The sequence below is a fragment of the Pan paniscus genome, chromosome X (genome assembly GCF_029289425.2).
Source record: "Pan paniscus chromosome X, NHGRI_mPanPan1-v2.0_pri, whole genome shotgun sequence".
In the NCBI taxonomy this organism is placed as follows: domain Eukaryota; kingdom Metazoa; phylum Chordata; class Mammalia; order Primates; family Hominidae; genus Pan; species Pan paniscus.
Window position 1 is genome coordinate 128,358,218 of NC_073272.2, and position 21,767 is coordinate 128,379,984.

The following is a 21,767-nucleotide window of genomic DNA, read 5'->3' on the forward strand; positions in this document are numbered from 1 at the left end:
GATGGGAAGGAATGATGAGCTCCATTTTGGACATATAGAGTTTGAATTGCCTGTGAGACATCCCACTGAAGATACTGGCAGGCCATCAAATATATAAGGCTGACATTTCAGGGAGATGTTGGGGCTAAAAATATAGATCCGGGAATCATCATCACATAGATTATGAGTGGACAATGCCTGGTGAGAGGGCTGACTTTTGCAAGTGGAGTTTCTGTGGATAATGACAGCAGAAGCCAATTTACAACAGAATGAAGAGGGAATAGAGGTGTGAAGGTGGAGACAATAAGTGTAATCTACTTAAGAAGTTAGGATGAGAAGAAAAAGAATGAAAGAATAGGACTGTGGAAATCAATGAAGAGATTTTATTTGTTTTTAGAATAGGAAAGATTTATGTTAAATGTTACTTACAATCTCTTTCAAGGTCACCATTAAGATGGAAGCTTATTGGCAATGGGCCAGTCAGATCCCTAGTAGTAGATCATAGGAAAGAAGCCTATGTCCCCAATATTCTGAGAAATTTAGTAATGATAATTCTGAAAGATGAAGTTGACAGAAAGGGAGAGTAATTATTTATGAAAAAGACAAACAAATTGGTGATCCACTTATTGGTAATTTTGGATTGCTAATAAACATTTAACAAAAGGGAGTTCAATAACTCAACATCACTTTAAGCCAAAAAATATTTTAAACTGTCTGTAGCTGCTCATAAATTGAATTTTGTAGCATGTGATTGACTTCCTGCCAAGAACATTTGCTTGTTCCAACTTAGTCTGCTTTATCTAGATACAGTAATTATTTCATTTTGGCAAAGACACTTATTTGAAATCAACACATACCAACCCCCATATTTTACCCCTTCTGAGTTGTCTTCATCCCCCATTGTCTGCCTAATAAGTCTGTTAATGAAAAGGTCTCTACAGTAAAGGCCTTCCAGAAAACATTTGTCTCCAGATAGAGGCTCACTAGAGGGGAGCCATAGTACTGGTCACACTGGGTCTGGTACCCAGAGAGCAAAGGGTGATTCAGCCAAGCATCCAATCTACCTGCAAGAAGATGGTAACTGCTGCTCTTCCAAACCCCATCCCAGGTTCTGAGCCTAGTCACATCAGGTCACATAAATGGGGCAGACAGTATTGGAAGGACTGTAGCAAGCCATACCACCTTGATATAGTTTCGATCATTTGTTGCCACAAGTTAACAGTCATTTCTGCATCCATCTCCTGACCTCATGGAGCAGGTTCCAGATAAGAGTACAGCTTGCCTGATCAGAGGACTATTTCTTAGTATTCACAAACCCCCAAATTACCAAATGACACCTTTTGGTTCCATGCAGAAAAGAGGAGGGTGCTCTTCTCCCCAGGTGTGTATTGTATTTTATCAGCTGGACCCAAAACAGAATTATTAGTATTCGGTCTCACAAAGATGCTTCTAAAAACAACTTCAGCTTCTGTCTGTAGTTTTTAGGTACATAGGGGCTAAGAAAACCAGTCCATGGGATCAGTAAGGGCAACAGACCCCATAATTGCATTAGCTAACATATTTTGAGGTAATTATCAGACACGGTTTTAAATGTTTTGTATATATTGATAGATTTAATTTTTTTCTATAACCCAATGAAGTTAGTACTTATCTGCATTTTTCATGTAAGGAAAGACAGTCACAGAAAGGTTAGATAACTTGCCCAAGATCACTTAGCAAGTAAGTGGCAGAGTCAGTATTTGAATCCAGGTAGCTTGACTTTAGAATCTATGCTCTTAGTTGAAATGATCTATTGCCTTTCTGGGCATACTGCCCTTGCCATTAACCATTCTCTATCTCTGATCCCTAGTCACCTAAACACAGCAGCCTACTTCTCTTAGGTCTCTTTCCTGTTAGATGCTTCAGTTAATGTAGTTTGATACTGTGTGAGCCACTGATTCAGCACACAGCTAGATTATGAATCCAAGATCAGGCTTAGCTAGGATATCCTGCTATACTTAATTGAGATAACGTATATAAAGAACCCCAAAGCAATGTTTGGTAAATAGCAAGCACTCAAACATATTCATTTTTTAGATTTTTAAAAACAACCAAAAAAGAACCATCCAGTGCCCAGGCAGGCCAAAAAAGAAGATAGCTAATCAGTCTAGAATTATGATTTCAAGGAGTTGAGAGGAAGAGGGCAATCAGGTCATTCTAGGTGGTCCCTTTTACTTTTGTTTCAACTCCTCCCTGCTCATCCACACACAAATAGTGCCGTGGGTAAGGGCAATCTGAGCCTTTCCCAGGCCTGAAGCTCAATCTATGTTCCCTTAAGAAGATTCAATGGAGCAACAGGAAATTTGCACAGAGAAAGAAGGTGGGGAGAGAGAAGAAAATTGACCCAATCAGTAACAAGAACTCTTCTGTTATACAAAGCAAGCCTCCATAACTACCCTCTTGTAGGGTTAAAATAATGAAACCTCAGCTTTACCAATCATTCACATCTTAATAGGAATGATCCTTTCCAAAAGGTGAGCTCACTATAGGTTGGTTTCCCTGAAAAGTAGTCAATAGCTGGGGACCTGATGACCTAAGGTTGAAAGAGAAAGAGCAATAAAATCTTCCCAAGCTTCATAATTTTGTCTAATGCTTGGTAGGCAATTGGCTCCTACCACAAGTAGGGCCAACATATCCATTTAGGCATAGTAGGCACAGGGCCTGGGGTCCACAAAAAAAAATGTTTTGCTTTGCTCTAAAATAAGAATAAATAATTAACTCTGAGGTAGAAAAAAGTGTTTTAATATATAATATCAATATATTCATTCTTATACCAATACAATTATAAAATATAATTTTAACATTCTTATGGAAGAATAGGTAAATGAAGGCAAAAATGCCTAGGGCTCATAAAAGTCATAATATGGCCCTGGTCCCAGGTTGTGTTTCCATGGAAGTAGATACCGAGAAAGAGTTTAGCGTCCAGGATGGTTATTAAGGAGTACCTGCAGTGGCAGCACTTGTAGAAGAGAAAGAAAGGAAGCTGAAAGGAACAGAAGGAAATGTCAAGCTGCACTGCAAGCTAAAGGACAGACTTGGCCAACCCCACAGGGAGCTCTGGAGCTAGAATGGCCCTTCAGAGTCGTTGCAGGTTGGGCTGGGATGATCAGGTCTTTTTATCCCCCACCTTGGATATGGATGCTCCAAGAAGTAGTGTGGCCTAGGGTGAAGTGACCCCGTGCAGCTGACGTAAACCTTGAAGGGACTGGCAGCTGGAGGCTGTCTGTTAACCTGATTCTCAGTACCTGTGCAGCATAGTCCCTCCTTGAAGAAGGAACTGACTGGTGCCTCATACCATCCCCCTGTATCTATTATACTCACTGTGGAGGAAGAGCCTTCAGTGGGAGGGAATCAACACCAACTACCTCTGCTGGCTGAAAGCAGGGCCCAGTGGCATTATAGCCCCATTTCCTTTCAATCTGTTAAGAACAGCCACAGGAAAGACATCATAAATTACATCAAATACATTATGTAGAGCATTTATTTTTATCTTAGTCTACAGCACTTGAGTTATTTTTATCACCTTTTAAAAAAGAAAATTCAGCTCTCCCTGGCCATCTCATCAATTTGTCAGGTTTGAATTCTGAAATCTATATATCCATATAAAATTTACACCCGTCCAAGCATATTTTTATCCCCACATAAAATTTATGTCAGCAGTGTTTTGCCAATATGGCTACCATAAAAGTTTTGTTTAGACCAAGAGAGTGAGCTCTATATGTCGTGGATAACAATTTCCTTGGTGCAGAACAGTCAATAATATAAGTTACAGGATAGAGTGCCTGGATGACTGCCTTGTGTACACTTTTACTAGCATAAACGTGTTCATCTTCTGATTAGATACAAAATGGGCCAGGTACCACCTTATCTACAGTTCGTTTCCCACACCTATATTGCATAGGTAGCAAGACCCAGAGAAGGGAAGAAAATCAGCATCAACCCAAATAGAAGAGTTAGTTGAATAAAACCTATTTGAGAAAAGGAAAAGACAGAAGAGGAGGGGTTGCACTTGGGAATAATGGACTAAAGTGGAGGTTTTAGGAAATACTACCTATTGATTTCTCACTCACAAGTGGTGCAAGCGAGATCTTTACTAGATTTTTAAAAATTATTATTATTATTATAACGATCATTTGAGGGAAGAAACAATAACATAGAAATGCTTATTTTCTTCTTTAGCAAAATGTCCATCACTTCCCACTTGGCTCCTCTTCTCCCTAGATTTGATTATTCAGAGATAACTTATGAAAGGCCATTTCAAACTCTGTATAGTACCTTGCTCATTTTCCCAAGTAGTTCTTTTAATGGGTTTTGCACGTCCTGGGTTTCAGATTATGTAATCTTAGGCGAACTCCATGATCTGACTCTAGCAATTGACAGATACAGATTTGATTATACAATCATGAATGGCTAGGGAAAGCTTTCATTCTTCTTTCAAACCCATAATTGCCTGAGCTTTCCTTTGCAGCTGCCTGCCTCTCGGCAACCCAGTTGGGTTTCATTTTGCAGACTGCTAACTCCTAATCACAAACTCCAGTTTTTGTGATGGGGAAAACAACCGTGCAGCACCAAAACAACAACAAGGACCATTCTTTTCTAACTTAGAAATTTGTCCAAATACCAAATCCTATTTCTGCATCACAAAGGCCATCTCTATCTGGGCTTTGCATGGCCCACATATTCTATATTAAGGAAATTCACTATGAGAAAATCTAGATTTATAAAGTATTGGGATAGGGATTATTTGAATAGACATAGGTAAGAGGGTGGAAATACACAGGAAATATCAATTCATGTATTTGCTTTAAATAAAGGATTTCATAATGGTCCTCTTGAGCATCAACTTCCCCAATATTCACACTTGCTACACTTAAGTACACCCACATTTCTCGACTGCTCAAGGAAATAAAAGAGGATACAAACAAATGGAAGAACATTCCATGCTCATGGGTAGGAAGAATCAATATCGTGAAAATGGCCATACTGCCCAAGGTAATTTATAGATTCAATGCCATCCCCATCAAGATACCAATGACTTTCTTCACAGAATTGGAAAAAACTAAAGTTCACATGGAAGAAAAAAGAGCCCACATTGCCAAGTCAATCCTAAGCCAAAAGAACAAAGCTGGAGGCATCACACTACCTGACTTCAAACTATACTACAAGGCTACAGTAACCAAAACAGCATGGTACTGGTACCAAAACAGAGATATAGATCAATGGAACAGAACAGAGCCCTCAGAAATAATGCCGCATATCTACAACCATCTGATCTTTGACAAACCTGACAAAAACAAGAAATGGGGAAAGGATTCCCTATTTAATAAACGGTGCTGGGAAAACTGGCTAGCCATATGTAGAAAGCTGAAACTGGATCCCTTCCTTACACCTTATACAAAAATTAATTCAAGATGGATTAAACACTTAAATGTTAGACCTAAAACCATAAAAACCCTAGAAGAAAACCTAGGCAATACCATTCAGGCCATAGGCATGGGCAAGGACTTCATGCCTAAAACACCAAAAGCAATGGCAACAAAAGCCAAAATTGACAAATGGGATCTAATTAAACTGAAGAGCTTCTGCACAGCAAAAGAAACTACCATCGGAGTGAACAGGCAACCTACAGAATGGGAGAAAATTTTTGCAACCTACTCATCTGACAAAGGGCTAATATCCAGAATCTACAATGAACTCAAACAAATTTACAAGAAAAAAACAAACAACCCCATCAAAAAGTGGGTGAAGTATATGAACAGACACTTCTCAAAAGAAGACATTTATGCAGCCAAAAGACACATGAAAAAATGCTCATCATCACTGGCCATCAGAGAAATGCAAATCAAAACCACAATGAGATACCATCTCACACCAGTTAGAATGGCGATCATTAAAAAGTCAGGAAACAACAGGTGCTGGAGAGGATGTGGAGAAACAGGAACACTTTTACACTGTTGGTGGGACTATAAACTAGTTCAACCATTGTGGAAGTCAGTGTGGCGATTCCTCAGGGATCTAGAACTAGAAATACCATTTGACCCAGCCATCCCATTACTGGGTATATACCCAAAGGATTATAAATCATGCTGCTATAAAGACACATGCACACGTATGTTTACTGTGGCACTATTCACAATAGCAAAGACTTGGAACCAACCCAAATGTCCCACAATGATAGACTGGATTAAAAAAATGTGGCACATATACACCATGGAATACTATGCAGCCATAAAAAATGACGAGTTCATGTCCTTTGTTGGGACATGGATGAAGCTGGAAACCATCATTCTCAGCAAACTAATGCAAGGACAAAAAACCAAACACCGCATGTTCTCACTCATAGGTGGGAACTGAACAATGAGAACACTTGGACACAGGAAGGGGAACATCACACACCGGGGACTGTTGTGGGGTAGGGGGAGGGGGGAGGGAGAGCATTAGGAGATATACCTAATGTAAATGATGAGTTAATGGGTGCAGCACACCAAGATGGCACATGTATACATATGTAACAAAACTGCACATTGTGCACATGTACCCTAAAACAAAGTATAATAATAATAAAATTTAAAAAAAAAAGAAAATAGAGTGAGCCGCAACCAGCTCACTATCCAACCCAGGAGATATCACTGTTTAAGAAGATATTTGCAGTTTCTCAGACAGTAGAAATGATAACCATGTATGCTCTCCCAAAGACTGGATTTTCTACAATGTTTATTCAAATTCCAAGATAATATAACAATATTCAGCTGCCACAGCCTGTGTAAAGGAACAAACAAGAGACAGAGATTTTTCAGATCTGCTGATTCACTAAATTAATGTTTTTATGACCCTTAAGATAAGGTTGGCTAGTTTCTTTCCTAGTTGTAAAACTACAAAGATTGATGAGATAAACTTGATGCTTAACCTTGACATTTGTAAGAATAAGTTAAGTTTGAAGCTTGTCAAAATATTGACAGTTCCTCTTTAAAAATGAATTGCCTAGAATATTAAATGGTGTTTTATGTACTGCATTCAATTTGGTTTTGCAATATTGTAAAAATTATGAAACACAGTGTTAGAGTTTTAAGGACAAAAAACATTTCAGTCTTTATTCTGAAGTTGGATTCTGAATCCCTGAGGGTGACACCTCTTGAGAAATCTTTCCAGTTATAAAGGTCTTAAAGGCTCCATTAATAACACTGCTTTGAAAGCATAAAACATCTTCCTCTTGACCTTGAACCTCAGACTCTCAAAAAATTGTTAAATTGTGCTGTGACTATGGCCCTTTTGAAGATTCATTATATGGGGAAATGGAAAGGGGACCTTTTGGCTTCAAAAATTAGAGACCCAGTAAGAAGCTTTATTATAGCCTTTTTCATTATATAGTTCAGTAGAAGAAGCAAGCTCGTCATAGAAGAGACAGCATTGGAGGACCAGTGCCAGTGCTGACAAACCAGATGATTATTGATGGCAGTGCTCCAGAGTGTTAAAGCCAAAATGAAAGCAAGGAATGTAGGCCTCTGGGATGTGGATGGGAGAGCTTTGAACCAATCTAATGTTTATTTTATTGTGATACTTGAATCACTGCATCAAAATCACCTGGGTAGTTGTTACAAAAGCAGATAACTGGGCCACACTCCAAACCTACTAAACCAGAATCTCTATGGAACAGATACCTTGGAAACTGCGTTTTTAGCAATCACCCCAGGGGATTATTATGTACAATGAAGTTTGGGAACCACTAAATTAATGCTTCTGAAAGTGGGCTAACACCGTAAGATATAGATCTTTTAAGGACTCTTTGCATTTGAATAAAGACTTTATTGTCTCATAGATCAAACCCTGAAAATGGCAGCCTAAACTATAGAAACACATTTGAATATACACAGGAGTTTGGAAGAAACTTCAGCACCACAAGTTTTCTTCTCCTCATTGACAGAGGCTATATATTGCCCAGTGTATTTTTAAATGCTTCTGCCCATTTCAGCAAATACACTCAGGACTGTGACTGAAAGTAGCCACCCCATGACCCTGGCCTCACTCAATCACCTAGTGGTTACCTCTGAAAACTTGATGAAATGGATATTGGAAAGTGAGGGCTTAGGATCATTTATAATTTCTGGTTAACTATACAGATTAAGAAAGAATTTGGATTCAACCCCCAATATGGAAAATCATCCTAAAATGATTCCCTCTTTTTGTGTCTGAAAAAGTTTAGCTGGTGAAACATAGCAGAATTCCTCTTTGAGTACCCACAAATCTGTTGCACCTCAGGGTCTCCTGAACATACAGCACAACATGATATCTACAGTAATGATAAGACACTGGGCTAAATGTATTCTAGCCCAGTGAATTCCATGAAAATGTAGTTGTGGGATTTTTTTTAATTCTTAAAATTCTGGTGTTTTATATCCTCTATCTCAGCCTATTTTATTAACATTTACCTCTTTTTCCTCAAAGTGGGTTGGGGACAGGGTGATGGAAAGGGGAAGATTCAGCGCAGACATTTCTATACTTGTGGGTTCTAAGTAATTGGGTTCCAGTTAAAGAGGGACCTCTCTGTATTTGAGACATTGCAGCTATCCTATCACATTTTTCCAGAATTTCTTAAAAGTTACACCTCCTTCCCTGGGGTATGAATTACACACAAATGTCTTTGAATATATTTGAAAAACACTAGGGTATACAAAGTTAACTACTTTCTTTTCTGTGGAACTTGCAAGAGCCTTTACTATATTAATCTTCATTTAGAATCTCTGAGATAAAAATATAGCATTCAGTAGCTCACAAAAATTATATAACTGGAGATTACCTTCTTCATAGTGCATCTTATGTGACTATTTTTTCACTCCCACTCACATACCACCACAGACACCGAAACGAGCTCTGCTTAAATGTTACTTAAGCAGAGAGACTATCCGGACCATTTTACCTAAGGTAGCCCCCCAATACCACTTCATCACTCTATCCCTTTAATCATCTTTATTTGTCCCCAGTACCTGATAAAAATATGGTCTTTCTTTTGTCTGTTTTTGTTATCTCCCTTACTAAAATATAAGCTCTAGAAGAGCAGGGGATGTTTTCCTTTGATATAAATGCTATATTTCTAGTATCTAGAACAGAGCCTAGCATATAGAAGGCACCTAATCAAAATTCGTTGAAGGAATAAGCAGACAAAACATCTGATGCAACTTTCTTTTGGTCATTTATGCCAAGAAACATTAACCTTGAGGCCAAGTGAACATCACTGCTCAATATCATCCAGAGAAGAATATATATCTGCAAATTATTTTAAGGGATAGAGGTAGCCTTTCCTAACTCCTCTGTGGGCAGATCTGAACTAAACTTTTCTGAAATGTCAGTTGAATTACCACATTTTCCCAAGTCATACCTTTGAGGTTTATTTTATTCTAAAAAGTTGCCTGAAGTATTTTTGTGTCTTACATCCTGGTAGAAAATATGACAATAGAATATTTCTATGTTTTGCAACAGAATAACAAATTGAACTGCCTATACTGTTAATTTATTTTTCTTTTTCTTTTTGTTTAGACAGAGTTTTGCTCCATTGCCCAGGCTGGAGTGCAATGGTGCAATCTACGCTCACTGCAACCTCTGCCTCCCAGGTTCCAGCAATTCTCCTGCCTCAGCCTCCCAAGTAGCTGGGACTACAGGCGTGTGCCACCATGCCCGGCTAGTTTTTGTATTTTTAGTAGAGACGGGGTTTCACCATGTTGGCCAGGTTGGTCTAGAACTCCTGACCTCAGGTGATCCACCCACCTCGGCCTCCCAAAGTGCTGGGATTACAGGCATGAGCCACTGTACCCGGCCTATACTGTTAATTGCTTGTGGCTAATTCTCAAAAACAAGGCCATCCTAGTATTGGAGTAAATACTCTAAATCACATCACAGTTTAGAAAATATAGGCTTTTGGACACCCTAGACCAGGGGGGATTGGGGAAGACACAGAACCAAGAATTACAGCACTTTATGAATACAAATGAAGCTGATAAATAAAGACGACACAGATGAGCTCTAAGGGTAAGAGGGTGTAGTGAAGCTAGTTCAAACAAAGTACACTCCCAAAATTTAACAAAAAGAATAATAATAAATATAAAATATGAAAATTAAGCAGCAAACATGCAAAGGCTCATACACCACAATCTTTGAAAAGTTGCAGTAAAGGAAATGAGAAACACAGTTTTCATTGATATAGCTCTCATCAAGCCCCTATCTCCTATGAATTAGTACAGTGAAAATAATGTAAGTGGATTTTTTAAAGTCCTGAAACTAGATTGAAAGGAAAAGATTTGGAAAATTTCTCACAAGAAGAGAAGCCACTCTTTATGAACCTCAATATCTCAGCAAAGACCAGAAGTCGGTGAACCTTCATTTTGGTTTTTGCAGATTTGGGCAGATCCTGCTGTAAGAAGACATAACAATTAGAATCATCCATAGATAATTTTCTTTAGCAATAACTGAGAGTAGACAAGATAATAAACAAACAAGGAATTAAATAAGATAAAATTATTTGAAAAAGTAAAGGGCTCAAAAACAAGAAGCTCATGGACATGTGCTGCTGAATTCTCCCTTCAAGCCTGCGGGATAATAGTACTGTGGCAAAAACCCAAAGGTTTTATAGTGTTTTTTTTTCTCTACTCCCTAGAATGGGTGGATAAAATGGGAAAAGTTGACTTCTGACATTAATTGTATTTGTTGGAAAGAAAGGTTTGAGGACTTCATTTTAAACAACTTGAAGCCTAAGATACTCTATGTGCAATAGGTGGTGTCACTATTTGGGTCAGTGGTTCCCAGTCCTAACTTTGTATTAGAGTTACTACATGGGGAGTTGCTGAAACATGCCAATTCCTGAGCCTCAAGCCAGATCACATGAATTAGAATCTTTTAGAGGGTGAAGTGCAAGCCTTGGTACTTTTTTAAAGTTTCCTCAAACTGATTGTGATCATAATAAGGATCCCAGTAAGGATAATCATTGAACCAAGTGGGATGAATCTTGTTACAGGCATTTTAAGGAAATTACAGAGAGGAAATCAGAAATCCACAGATTGTGACGGCCCTTGGGCAGCAGAATGTGGCTAGAACACCCAATGCCTAGCATTCAAACTGAGGCTCTTAAGGAGGTACAGAATGCCAAGGGAGTGAAGAGAAATTTATCCCACTATGTTTAGAATTTCTCAGAGAATTCTTTAATTTAAACATGAGTACAATAAAAAGATATAGAATGACAGATTTGCGAAAAGATTATAGAATGACAGCTTTGCAAAAATACTACAGGAATGAGCAGGAGAGTGGGAGAAAGCAAGGGAGAGTAGGAAGAAATGGGAATACAGATACTGAATCCACACTTGAAAATAACATCCCTTGGTAAGGAAAAGAAAAATTTCAAGAGAATATGGAGTCATTGAGACAAGACATCAAAGACAAATGATAAAACAATGGAATGAGAAGAATAAGATGAAAAGGGAGATTACAGAGGTAAAAAAAAAAGCTGTGAATCAAAACAGCACTACTGAACTATAAAACATATTATATATCATAAAAATGATGAAAGAAGAAACCAGAGGTCATGATATTAATATCAGAGAAGATTGAATTCAAGGGGGGAAGGGGGCTTTGATAAAGGACACCATCCACAATGAGGATATAACTGCCATAAATATTCATGTACCAAATAACAGAATCAGAATATATAGCACATAAACTGCATAAAATGCAACGAGAAATCTTCAAAAACACAGTAGTAGGAGTTGATCTTAACACATTTCTGTCATCTGTAACAGACAAGGTAGACAGAAAATAAGCAAGAATAGCCAGAAAAATTCTGAAAGAGGAGCATAAGGGAGCAGAATTAAGAGCACTGTGAACCTGCAAAGACTAAGAGTTTGATAGTAGAGAAGAAATAAGTGGACCAACAGAACACAATAGAGTCCAGAATTAGACTGCTATACATATGGAAATTTCATATATGACAAAGGTAGCATTTCATATCAGCAAAGAAAATATGGATGATTCACTTGATGATGTTTGCACTTGTGACTGTTTCACAGAAAAGCTGAATTCATTCCTCATTTATTATACCAAAATAAATCCTCAATGGACAAAAGGTTTTAATAGTAAAAAAGATGCTAGATGAAAACATAAGGGGATTAATTTATACACTTGATTTGAAACCAATTCCTAAGCAAAATACAAATGTCAGAATCCAAATGTAAACTGTGCTTACTACAAATTCTGAAAATGTCAGAAACAATGACAAAAGACACATTGACAAAGTGTTTGCAGCATATATGACAAATGACTTTGTTTATTGTTTACAATAGGCTTGTACAAATCAGTGACAAAAGGATGAACAACACCCCCACCACCACCACAAAAGACAGGCAAAGAATAGCAACAGGCAGTTATCAGAAAAAGAAATACAAATGGCCATTAAACACATGAAAATATGTTCGACCTTATTCATGATTAATGAAATGCAAATAAAAACAGCAATGAAGATGTCTTATTCACCCACCTGATCGTCAGTAACTCAAAAGCTCACCAAGATGAGTAACAGGCACTCTCATACACTGTTGGTGGAAATGCAAATTGATGCCACCTCTGGGGAAGATAATTGGGCAATAGAGGCAGTCCATGTATCCAGAAATAATTGCTACTGGAAAAAGGGTCACTTAAAGGAAGTCTACTTAAAATAGGAACCACAATATCATCATTAATTTTTTGAATGTTTGAAATTTTTTAAAAAAAAATTTAAACCTCCAAAAAGGTGTCTAATCTTATAATTTTTAAAAAGGTTTAATGCAATTACAAGCACATCCTTTGAGCAATACATAAATCAAATATTGGTTGTGGGGTTTTTTTGGTATGCCTTTTCTGACAAAATTGCATAATAGTGCAAAAAGGCATTGTTCTCATTATTTCATAGCAGGATCATAAAGAGTAAGTTTTACAAAATATCAACGGGCTTCATCAGTTTTCCCAAGCACCTCTCATAGTTCCTGATATTCCAATCATTCTCTTTCATCCTAGCCATCTTGTCACTATATGCATGGGTTTGTTCTGTCCCTCAAAAGATAACTATGCCAAGTCTCACCTGCCAATGGCTTTGTGGAATTCAAGCAAATCTCCCTCACTTTCATCAGCCTCATTAAGTCTTGTGTCTTTTACAATATTTAAAATTTCACTTTGCCATTGATTTACACTCTCTTTCTATTGTAGAGATTGACAAAGACATTTATGTGTTGAGCAAGGATAGACTCCAGTGTTAAGTAGAGATGGCTGAGTAGGGAAAAAAAATGTCCTAAATAGCCAATTAAGTAAAAAATATTGTTGTGCTTTAGTGTATTAGTCCATTTTCACACCGTTATAAAGAACTACCTAAGACTGGGTAATTTATGAAGAAAAAGGATTTAATTTACTCAGTTCTGCATTGCTGGAGAGTCCTCAGGAAACTTACATGTCCTCAGAGAAACTTTTAACTTCACGACAGAAGTTAAAGGGGTAGCAAGGACCTTCTTCACATGGTGGCAGGAGAGAGAGAGAGAAGGGGAAACCGCCACACACCTTTAAACCATCAGATCTCATGAGAACTCAATATCATAAGAACAGCATGGGGGAATCAGACCCTGTGATCCAATCACCTCCCACTAGGTCCCTCCCTTGACACATAGGGACTACAATTTTAGATGAGATTTGGGTGGGGACACAGAGCCAAACCATATCATTTAATGCATTCTGCTCCTCCATAAAAATCTTTATTTTTATTTTTTTACTAACTCTAGGGACTCAGATAGGTATTTGGTTAATAAGGATTTCCCATTTTATACTGAAGTTTAAAATGCATCTATTCTTTTTTTATTATACTTTAAGTTCTGGGGTACATGTGCAGAACGTGCAGGTTTGTTACATAGGTATGTATACATGTGCCATGGTGGTTTGCTGCACTCATCAACTTGTGATCTACATTAGGTATTTCTCCTAATGCTATCCCTCCCCTAGCCCCCCACACTCCATCAGGCCTCAGTGTGTGATGTTCCCCTCCCTGTGTCCATGTGTTCTCATTGTTCAGCTCCAACTTATGAGTGAGAACATGCGATGTTTGGTTTTCTGTTCCTGTGTTAGTTTGCTGAGAATGATGGTTTCCAGCTTCATCCATGTCTCTGCAAGGGACATGAACTCATCCTTTTTTATGGCTGCATAGTATTCCATGGTGTATATGTGCCACATTTTCTTTATCCAGTCTATCATTGATGGGCATTTGGTTGCTGGTTCCAAGTCTTTGCTATTGTGAATAGTGCTGCAATAAACATATGTGTGCATGGGTCTTTATAGTAGAATGAGTTATAATCCTTTGGGTATATAATCAGTAATGGGATTGCTGGGTCAAATGATATTTCTGATTCCAGATCCTTGAGGAATTGCCACAGTGTCTTCCACAATGGTTGAACTAATTTACACTCCCACCAACAGTGTAAAAGCATTCCTATTTCTCCACATCCTCTCTAGCATCTGTTCTTTCCGGACTTTTTAATGATTGTCATTCTAACTGGTGTGAGATATTATCTCATTGTGGTTTTGATTTGCATTTCTCTAATGACCAGTGCATCTATTCTTTGTACGCTGTCTAGAATGCTCTTTTCTCCTCTTTGTTATCTCATACTCATCTTTCAATAGTCAGCTCAAGCATGAATTCCTCAGGGGAGCCCTTTAGGGCCTCCCTGACTAAGTCAAATACTTTATTACAGGTTCTTAAAGCATCTTTGGAGCATGTGTCACAGTTGCAATTCAACATTTCCGTAATTTAATTAATGACTATCTTCCCCACCAGACTATTTACTCCACAGAGGCAAGGATTACCTCTGGCACAGAGTAGTCCCTCAACAAATATCTATTTAATGCATGAATAACAGAGAGAAACTGAAAACTACCTAAATCCCTCAATAAGAGAATGGTTAATTAAAGTAGGCTACATCCATAATGGAACATTGTATTATGTAGTCATTAAAAAGGAGGAGGTGTGTCCTGATATAGAATGATTTCCACAATATATTAAAATTTAAAAAGCAAGGTGCAAAACAGTTTGTAAGATTCTGTGTATGTAAATTTACAAAGACTACATATATACGCTGATAAGTGCAAACAATATTGTTCTAGAAGAAATTACTAAGAGTTTACTGATGGGGAAATTGACTAGGGTGGATGGGGGGGAAAATTTTAGTTTTCTTTTATGCATTTCTATACTGTTTTAATTGTTTTACTATATTCATGTGCTATTTTAATTTAATAAAAATACATTGTTTTTTGATAGAGGGCACCAGTACTGACCAGTAGAATGAGGCCAGAAGTTCAAAGTCCATTGTAAACAATCAGCAACTGGAATCCATGCCAGAGTTGAAATAACCTATTATATTTCTTATTTTGGTTGGTGGCCCACATTTTCTCACTTACTAAGCCAGAAAACCAAGTTATTCTCCAATCCTCCCTCTTTGTTAGCCCTCAGATCTAATCAGTTATTAAGTCATATTGATATTACCACCTAAACAGCTTATCCTTCCGTTCTCTCTTCACCATTCCCACTGCCATTGCCCTTAATCAGGACCTCATCATGTCTCCCTTGGATTGCTGCAATACTCCTTCTTCGCACTTCCACTTTTCACTTCCAAAATGCACTCCCTATTCTGCTGCTAGAAACATTCTTCAATCTAATGAAATCAAAACAGGATGGGCGTGGTGGCTCATGCCTGTAATCCCAGCACTTTGGGAGGCCGAGGTGGGCAGATCACCTGAGGTTGGGAGTTTGAGACCAGCCTGACCAACATGGAGAAATCCCGTCTCTATTAAAAATACAAAATTAGCCAGGCGTGGTGGCGCATGCCTGTAATCCCAGCTACTCTGGAGGCTGAGGCAGGAGAATCGCTTGAATCTGGGAGGCAGAGGTTACAGTAAGCCGAGGTCGTGCCATTGCACTCCAGCCTGAGCATCAAGAGCGAAACTCCATCTCAAATAATATAATAATAAAATCAAAACAATCAAAGACTAACCAACCAACCTATCCTCATCTGCTACTCTTTTCCTATGGCCTTTCATAGTTCAGCCACCCTGGTGTTCTTACATTTACCCTGAAACAGCTTGTTAGTTTTTCCCTCAGGCATTTTGTGTATCTCCCTCCCTCAGTCTTTGGGATGTTCTCCCCTTCCCCATTTGCCTAGCTAATGTCTACTTACATTTTGTTACTTCTTCCCCATCCCCACACCTCTAAAGTAGATTAGTTCCCTTTACATTCTGTTCTTCTTCTTCAGTGCACTCATCATTTTTCTATTTGTTTTTACCATATCTGTCTTCCCCCACTTGACCTTAAACTCCATCAAGAGAAAGACCATACCCACAGTGCCTGACAGAGGGCCTGGCACATAGCAGTGGCTCAATCAATTCTCATTAACTGACACCCTGAATGAGTAAATTAATGTAAATTGGTTTACATAACTCTCTTACTTAAATCCCATCACTGGCTCCTTACCATGTACAAAATAAAGTGTATGAGGTACTTCATAGTTGGGCTCCTGCCTCCACAACCCAAGCCTTAACATTTCATGCTCTAGCAGTTCTGAATCATGCATAGTTCCTGGAACAAGCCTTGCTGCTTCTCCTTGCCTTTGTGTATGCTGTTCCTGCCACATAGATTACCTCTCCCTCCTTCTGCCTTATGTCTATCTGGTGAATACTCATTCATTCATGAAGAACAGCCAGAAGTTCCCTCTTCAGAGAAGTCTTCCCTGACGTCCTAAATAAAGTTCACCCATGCTTCCTCTGTGCTCATTCTGTAGCTTATATCTTTTTGCTTTTTATTGCATTTATCATACTGTGAAGATTTTCTGGTAATGGAGACTTTGTCTCACATTTCTAGGAATTCAGGCATTCCTGAATTCCTAACATATAACTAGAACACAGTAAACACTAAATATCTGAAGTGAATTGAACATGGGTTGTGTGTTAGTATAAACTATTAACGGTATATCTATCATGCTTGCATACTTATGTACAATTTTTTCTGGGAAACAGAAAATATTATCGAGATTTTATATGAAGTAACTCCATTAACTGCCCTGAAAGAATAGCAAATGCATTTATTTTTACATCTAATAAACCTTCATGCTGCTGGTTGAAAGGCTGCGTAAAACTTTGCCTCCCTGGGACACAGCCAAAATCTAAGGCAAACAGACCTTTTTCCTCTTAGATCTAATGTTACGAATCTATGTGGCAAGAAAGGCAAAGCAAATAAATGGCCTTTACAAGCCATGCAATTTAACAGCAGTGAACAAATCAGCCATTTGGTACTTGTGCAAACATTCCGTGCCATCTTCTCAGGTCACATGAAGGAATTGGGTCTAGCATATCTAACAAAAACAAAAAAATAAAGCAGAAATATCTTTTCTTCCCCCACCCTCTGCACAGGGACTTTCAAATTCACAGATACTAATTCTGAATTAGCAAACTCTAGCTAGCCACTGCCGCTTTAGTCCCAACATTTAGATTAAGAATCACTACAGTTGTTCTTTTGGTATACAGTGGTAAGTGGTTAATAAAATAATAAATCTAAGTTTTTTAGCTTCCTAGGGCCCCTCCAAAATGTACCAAGTTATTCATCAACATTAGGCCCAGTCAGCATTTACTAACTTCTCCTGAAATGATAATGAAATCATTTGAATATTATATGGTTAAGTGTTTTTTAAAGAGGAAAATTTATAGTGCTATTGGAGCAGAGAGGAGGGACCTGGGAGTTAAGAGAATATTATTGAAGGAGATAGAACCTGAGCTGAAACTTGAAAAAAGGGAGTTAGTTGGGAAGGGTATCCCGAGCAGAGGGGCATTATACAGACACGTACACATGAAATAGAATAGTATGGGTGAAGATCTACAAGCAGCATAAGAGACATAACATGTTGAAAAAGAGGCTGGATAAATAGGCAGGGGCAAGACCAAGAAAGACTTTAAATGCCATATTAGGAAGACTGGTTCTATGTAGGATGTGCTATAATATGATTAATGTTCTAGAGCATTCTGGCAGCTGTGTGAAGAATGGATTGGGAGATAAAGGACACCCCACAAACCCAGTATAAAGCATACATTTGGACACACTATAATAAAAGCATGTTGAATGAATGCAATCCATGACATTCTGTTTCCAGCAAACAATTCCCCAAAAGACTTATATTTCATTGTCACTTCCTTCCCCACTTCCCACGTTCCATGAGGGCATATGTTTTCCAGTAACTATGTTACTATTTTTAGGTCCCAAGCTGTTCTGGAGACCTCTATATGGTACAGAAAAGTCGTAATTAGGAATCAGGGACCTAAGACTTGAGAAAGAATTCCCAGCCTGGGATGATGTGAACTCAAGTTGAGACTAGTTAGCCTGAAGCTTAAAAAAAAGCTTGTCAGGTCACTTGGTAAGATTGGGTAAAGAAAAGCCACATGATTCCTAAGCTTCCCCTTCTTCCAGCATTTTATGGATATATTCTCAGCTATCTTTCTATCTCTTCTTCCCACATGATATGGTTTGGCTCTGTCCCCACCCAAATCTTATCTTGAATTCCCACGTGTTGTGGGAGGAACCTGGTGGGAGGTAATTGAATCATGGGGGTAGGTCTTTCCCATGCTGTTCTAGTGACAGTGAATAAGTCTCATGAGATCTGATGGTTTTAAAAATGGGAGTTCCCTGCACAAGCTCTCCCTTTGCCTGCTGCCATCCGTGTAAGATGTGACTTGCTCCTCCTTGCCTTCCACCATGATTGGGAGGCTTCCCCAGCCACATGAAATTGTAAGTCCAATTAAACCTCTTTCTTTTGTAAATTTCCCAGTCTCAAGTATGTCTTTATCAGCAGCATGAAAATGTACTAATACACCCCACTACAACTCACTTCATCTACTGCACCCAGCCTGTGAAACAGCTACCCTTCCTTCAGCAATGATAATCTCTGACTTGTCAGGGTGACAAGAAAGGGGGAGCGTCAATCCAACTGAAGTTGTTATAGAGCCAGGTAACATTTGCCCAGACCACGCCTGTAGAACAGGCTTTTGAGTACACATAACTTTGGTATCATTCTCTCAATCCTGTCAGCTAACACGTTCAGTGACAGATATCATTTGGGAACTTGTTTTAGCAAGGCAAACCTGGCCCTGCAGCTCTCCCTGACCACACACATGTTTTCAGGATCTCATTCTCTCTCTCTCTCTCTCTCTCTCTCTCTCTCTCACACACACACACACACACACACACACACACACACACACGGAAAAACATTTTATTTGAGAAAAAAATCAACTCAGACTGCTACTAAAGTTTACTACTCAAGAGATACACTCAAAAGTTCTGTCACAGAAAGTGGCTTTCATGTGGAACCATGCAGAGTTTTTAGGGGCTGGCACTGTCCGTGATCTGTAAAATCCCCATTTCCCAGTACTAGAGTCCTGGAGTCCTGAAGATATGTGTCAGAGTTCAATCCTCTGCCTGATTGTCCTTTATTACTCTACCTCCCCTTCTCTCCCAGTGTAGTCTACCCACTTGTGATTGAGGCATCTGAGGACATTCCTTCCACACACTTCACATTAACTCTCACAATCCCATGCCCAGTCATTCTTTTCCTTTCTGCCTACTGCCGTAAGTTCTCTAAGCTAAAACAGACCTCTCTCAGCAGAGGGGCTTTTTCCTCTCAAAAGATAATGAAGAGAAGCTCTCTACTAACTTAGTAGTAAAACTGAAAGCTAAATAATTAGACCTTTATGACACAAAAGGATACACACATATAGCCATACAAATATGGCCCAGAAATAATGCTTACATATATATGCATGTATATACTCATACCAACACATGATCCTTATTTCTATGACTATTTCATAGCCAATACATTAAGACCTGATTTAGAGAGAGAATTAGACTACGCCAATGTATGGATTTGGAGTCTTACAATGGATAGTGATTTATTTTCAAGTGAAACCTTTGTGCAGAAAGAAAACACATCTCTTAGTCTACACCCTCTTCAATAGAAGGTGCAGGCATCTAATCGGTTAGTAATTCAAATGTCTGGAGTTGGGTGCTGGCTCAAACTCAAAGCCAGAAGCAGGCAGAGGCTTCTTGGCAAGAATCTCCCTCTTCTTTCTTCTTCCAGAGTACCTTTTCCCCTTCTCGCTCAGGCACTCTATACTCTTGGGAGAACCTCTGCTCTGAGGGAATGAAAAGAACTAATGAAGACCTTCATATTGAAATCTTAATGACAACGTGTTACTCTTTGCAGGGCTGTTTCCATTTTAAAAGAGAGCAGAGAGTCTAACCCTAAGAAAGAAATCCCTAATAGTGGAATTTCAATAATATGATACTTGAATAAGAAAGTTATAAGTGGTGAGGAAATAGGGCCACAAGGGCTTTCCAACATCCCTTAAATTACACCTAGCCTTTTACGTGTATGTAAAACTAACATGATGTTGACACTCACCTGCTCAACGTACTTCATTCATCTCCACTATCTATAAGATCAAGTCCATAGTTCTTAGTCTAACATTTAAATCTTCTCACTCTTTCCCAGGCTCACCTTCACTTTTCTCCTGTGAAACTTCTTCACTGTACCCCTTATCTCTTGAACATACCTTCACTTCCAATTTTTTGCTCATGAGGCCTCTTCTTGGAATTCCCTGCTCCTCTACAGTATTTAAACATCAACCCCATTCATTCTTCAAGGCTCAGCTCAAATCCTAACCTCCTCTATAAAATTTTCTCTAATCTTCCCACACAGAAATAATATATTCCTGCATTATAACCCAAATCCAGAAAAATACAATACCACCGAGTGATTGGAGTTGGACAGGTTTGGCTTCATAATCAACCTTTATTATTTTCTACTAACTGTGTAAATATGAATAAGCAGCCTACCTCTTTGGGCCTTACTTTCCTCATGTTTATGGTGGTGATAATGGTAACTATCTCACAAAGTTGTAAGCATTAAATATGATAATTCAAAAAGGCACTAACCCAGTGCCTGAATGAATAACGCTATTATTGTATATACACATTCACAAAAACTATGAGAACACTGGACTACTTCATCAAGCCCTCTTTTCTTCTTCCTTTATCTACTGCCTCCATATGTCTTCCATCTTGTTTTTCTAACATGAACTATCAGAGTATGTAAGATGTTACTAGCTGCCCACCAAAATCTGTTCTCCACTTTTTTTCTGAGCACACAGAGAGACTGTTTCCTAATCTCCCTTGCAGTTAAGTGTGGCTATATGACTATCCACATAAGAGACTTGTGTTTTAGCTTTATCTTTTTCAATAAACTTTTACACAACCTTGCAGAAGTCGCTTTACTTCCCTTGATCTCAATATTGTCATCTGAGAGACAGGGATAATAAATTATAGTGAATAAAGTATCTGAAATGAATCTTCTTTCCATATTACTCTGCCCTCAAATGCAGGGACTGGGTCCCCAATTTCTGATGTGTTCTCAAATACATACAAATATTTAATAACCATTAGGGCTCAATAACCTTGGCCAAACAACCAAAAAGGCCCTAAATGACACATGTGACCTCAGGTAACCAGGAAAGAAAGGCAAGAATACCCTTTTCACCTATAAAGTCCCACAAAAACTCTGTTGTATTGTATCACAATGCATATCCCCAAAGGTCATCCTTAATTATAATTAAAATAAATGTTATTATTATATTCAAATTGCCTTAGGATATCATTAGCA

At 38.4% G+C, this 21,767-nt stretch overlaps 1 long non-coding RNA gene across 5 annotated transcripts in view; it reads right to left on the minus strand.

Moving 5' to 3' along the window:
- Positions 1–21,767, minus strand: part of LOC134729764 (uncharacterized) — a 289,580-nt gene that overhangs the window by 74,832 nt on the left and 192,981 nt on the right. For 3 of the 5 annotated variants that reach the window (XR_010111183.1, XR_010111177.1, XR_010111178.1), the window contains one exon: positions 3,339–3,437. The exons of the other annotated variants lie outside the window; for them this stretch is intronic. This is a non-coding gene — a long non-coding RNA (uncharacterized LOC134729764). Of the gene's footprint in view, positions 1–3,338; positions 3,438–21,767 lie in introns of those variants that run through there. 5 annotated transcript variants of the gene reach the window in all.